Source organism: Cupressus sempervirens, chromosome 2 (genome assembly GCF_028749045.1).
Source record: "Cupressus sempervirens isolate cs-2001-9-10 chromosome 2, ASM2874904v1, whole genome shotgun sequence".
NCBI classification, from domain to species: Eukaryota; Viridiplantae; Streptophyta; class Pinopsida; order Cupressales; family Cupressaceae; genus Cupressus; species Cupressus sempervirens.
The window spans coordinates 30519415-30524058 of record NC_143119.1 but is presented as its reverse complement, the minus strand read 5'-3'; positions in this window follow the sequence as shown (position 1 = coordinate 30524058).

Below are 4644 nucleotides of genomic sequence, written 5' to 3'. Positions count from 1 at the left end.
TATGGTGTGAAAGAATACAAGATTTGGGATCTTGTTGCACAAAAGGTATTTTATTCTAGAAGTGTTGTTTTTAGAGAAACTAAGCCTTCTTATATTACATTGCATCCAAAATTGATAGAAGAAAAGAAATATGTGATTCAACTTCTTGCTACACTCAGAAAGTTGAATCAAGGCCCTTAGAAAGACAAGATGTTGAAGAGAGATCTACGAGTTTTGAATCATTAGAGGAAGAGAGAGAACCTAAACATGAACCTGAACCTGAACTGGAACCCAAACTTGATCTTGTTCGAAGATCTAGTAGATAGAAGAAAGCACCAGAAAGGTATGGATATTTTTCTTATGATTGGAGGTGTATATTATTCTAATGCTATTTTATGATATTATTTTCCCAAAAAAATAGTTCTTTGTGGTTCTTTATTAAAGGTGGTTTTGTTGAGGATTGTGTCTAAACCTTGCAAACTTTTTCCAAAAAATTCTAGAATTTGTTTGTGGTTGTTCTCCCCATATTTATGTGTTGGAAAACAGTGTATGAGTTGTGAAAAAATGTTCCTTATACCTAGTAGAATATATAAGGGTCATTTTTAGAGTATAAACAACACAATGTATTACTTTTATGGCAGTCTAAACTAGAGGACAAAATTAGGGACAAAAATGCTATTTTAACTTGGTTGTTTTCCCATCTTGGAGTCACAAATGAAAAGTGGGTAACATGTGCCATGGTTGGTTTGCCCATGGTTTTGTAAAGCCACAAATGGTTTTCTAGTTGTAAATCACTATAAAAGGAGGCCTTGGGGAGGTGTTCGGATCATTGAGTTTAGTTTGCAACACTGGGTGCTAGAAAGAGTCTCTTTGTGCTTGAGTTGTGGTGGTGCACTCCTATAAGAACTTGCATTGCAAGTATATTGTAATATTCTTGATTTGATAATACATTATGCAGGTTCTGGAGGGTGAGGATTTTCTCTCGTAAGGGTTTCCACACAGTAATTATTGTGTTATGTGTTTATTGTGATATTTCATATATGCATGTTTATTTTTCATTGAAATATCTATAATAGTTAGCAGAAGTTGCATTTCATCCTCTCCAAATTACTGTAGGAAGAAATTCCATGAACCTTTTTTTCCTTACATGTGGTATCAAAGCCTAGTCAATTTTGGTTCTATTTTATGGGTACAAGGTGTTTTGAGCTAATTGAGGTTTGAGTAAGAGCTTGTGAAGAGGGTTTGATTTCTATGTTGTAGGATTGCAAAGATGGAAAGCATATCAGGGAGGATTGACATAGAGAATTTTTTTAGCACAAAATTTGAGATTTGGAAGCTGAAGATGAAAGATCTATTGATTGATCAGGATCTATGGGATGCGATTGATGAGAATAAGAAAAGGTTTGTAGATCTGACTTCAGCTACACAATATGATATGATAGATAGAAAAGCAAAAGGTCTCATCATATTGTGTCTTGCAGACTTAATTCTGATAATGTCCATGAAGAACCTACTTCGAAGAAGCTTTGGAAGAAGATAAGTGAGATCTATCAAGTGTAATCACTTGTGAACAAGATTTTCTTGAGGAGGAAGTTGTATTATTTGATAATGGAAGAAGGTGGATGAATTTTTGAGCATCTTGAAAGTTTTAATATGTTGGTGGCTTAGTTGACTTCAATTGGGTTGTCGATGGATGAAGAAGAAAGGTGCCAAATCTTGTTATGTTCATTGCTAGACTCATGGGATAGCCTTTTCATAGTCATAGCCTAGATCACTTCAATTTTCTTGGAGATGGAGGATGTTGTTGGTCCTCTACTTTCTGAAGAGATGAGAAGGAAGGTCCCTCTAAATTCCAAAGAGGATTTAAGTGTTCAAGTAAGTCAAAAGGAAAGAGGCAAGAATGAAAAGTAGCATGACCATTCTAAGTCTAAGAATAAGGGGAGATCAAAATATCCTAGTAAGTCAAAGGAAATCTATTGGAACTATGGAAAACTTGGACACTTCTAAAAAGACTACAAAGAGTAAAAGAAAAAGAAGAAAAAGAAATGAGATTCTAAGTTTGAGTCTGAGAAGGAAGATGGAGATGCTTTCATCATAGACTTGACCACTCATGTAGGTGACAATGCATGGTTGATAGACTTGAGTGCATCCTTCCACATGACTCCTAATAGAAACTGGTTTAATAATATGCAAAGTTTGATAGTGGTAAGGTGTATTTGGGTGATAACTTAGTTCTTGATATTGTTGGTCATGGAAGTAAAATTTTTTGATGGTAAAATTAGAAGATTTGATGGTGTCTTGCATATTCTGATACTAGAAAGGAATTTATTATTTATTAGAAAATTAATAGATGTGGATGTGCAAGTACATGTTTTTGAAGCAAGTGTTGCTATGGTAATAGCAAGAGGAAGTAGATTAGGTACATTGTACCAGCTTGATGCATGCATGGTTAAGTACAATAGTACTGATAATATTGTGAAAATGACTACTTTGTTGGAAAAGGTTAGGGTTTCTCTTTCGATAGATGGTCGTGGTTTCTAGGTACCCAAGGGTGCTTTATCTACTAAATCAAAGTTTCCTATAGAGAAGACTATGTTATGGCATTGGAGACTCAACCACATAGGTGAGAAGGGTCTACGAACCTTTAAAAAATAAAAACCTTTTTGATGGGTTAAATGACTACAATCTTGAGTTTAATTTTTGTGACCATTGTATCTATGGTAAAAAAAACCACATTTAGTTTTACTCAAGTTCTCAGAAGTCCTCATGTATTTTGGATCTAATCCATTTGGATGTATTTGGTCCAGTTGATGTTTTTTCTATTGGTAGATTGGTTTATTATGTTTCTTTCATTGATGATTTTAGTAGAAGAATATGGGTTTATTTCCTTACAAGTAAAGCTGAAGTTTTCATTCATTTCAAATAATTTAAAGCAATGGTTGAGTTGCAGACCGGAAAGAAGATAAAGTGTTTGAGAACTAATAATGGTGGTGAATATTAATCTAACAATTTTGACACATTTTGTATATATCATGGTATTCAAAGAGAGAAAATGACTATGTATTCTCCACACAAAAATGGAGTGGTAGAAAGAATGAAAATGACCTTGATGGATAAGGCTAGAAGTATGCTAAGTGGAGCTAGAGTGGAACAAAAGTTATGAGCTAAAGTTGTAGCCACTACCTACTACCTAATAAATAGGTCTCCTACATAAGCTCTAATTGATAAGACACTAATGGATGCATGGTCAGACCACAAGCCTTCACTTAGACATCTAAGAGTTTTTTTGTTGTGAGGCATATGCTCATGTGCCAAAAGAGAAGTGAACAAAATTGGACAAGGTTGTCAAATGTATCTTCATCAGATATAGTTATGGTGTGAAAGGATACAAGCTTTGGGATCCTATTGCACAAAAGTTATTTTATTCTAGAAGTGTTATTTTTTAGAGAAACTAAGCTTTCTTCTATTACAATGTAGCCAAAATAGATAGAAGAAAATAAATATGCAATTCAACTTCCTACTACACTTGAGAAAGTTGAATCAAGACCCTTAGAAAGACAAGATGTTGAAGATAGTTCTACAAGTTTTGAATCATCAGAGGAAAATGGAGAACTTCAAATTGAACTAGATCTTGTTCGAATGTCTAGTAGATAGAGGAAAGCACTAGAAAGGTATGGATATTCTCCTAATGATCGAAGGTGTGTATTTTCTTTAAATGCTAATATTGATGAACCTAGATTTGTAGAAGAGGTTCTTGGTATGAATGATTTAGAGTCCTAGAAAATAGTCATGGAAGAAGAGATGCAAGATCTTAAGAGGAACGACACATGGGACCTTATATTGTTTCCTAAAGGACAAAATCCTTTTAGTTGTAAATGGGTGTTCAAAGGAAGATGGGATCAGATGGTAGAATTGAGAAGCATAAAGAACATTTAGTTGTAAAAGGTTAAAACCAGAGATTGCAGGAATTGATTATGATGGATGTGAGCACAACTTTCCTTCATGGAGATTTGGAGGAAGAAATTTATATGACACAACCAGAGCACTTTTTGGTCAAAGGTAAAATTTATTTGGTTTGTAAATTGAAGAAATCATTGTGTGGTTGAAAACAAATTCCTTAGATGTAGTACTAGAAGTTTGATACATATATGTATTGAGTTTAGGACTTTTTCAATCTAAATCTAATCACTATATATATTACAAGTTTGATGGTGATTATTTTTTGTTTATTGCATTATATGTTGATGACATGTTGTTTATTGGCAAAGGAAAAAAGGTTTGATTACATAATTAAAATCTCAGCTCTCAACAAAGTTTAAAATGAAAGATCTTGGTGCAACAAGGCACATTCTAGGAATGGAGATTATAAGAGATGGGAAAAACAAAAAGATTTGGCTAGGCCAGAGTAAGTATGTTGGTACTATTTTGAGATGTTTCAATATTCAGGATTCCAAACCATTAAGGGTTCCTATTACTATGGGAACAAAGCTTTCTAGCTCATAGTGTCCTACATTCCCATTAGAGATGGAAGAGATGAATTGATTATTGTATCAAAGTGTTGTTAGAAGTTTGATGCATGATATGGTCTCTACAAGACCTAACATTGTCCAAGTAGTGGGAGTACTTTCCTATTACATGTCTAATCCAGGAAGAGCACAATGGGAT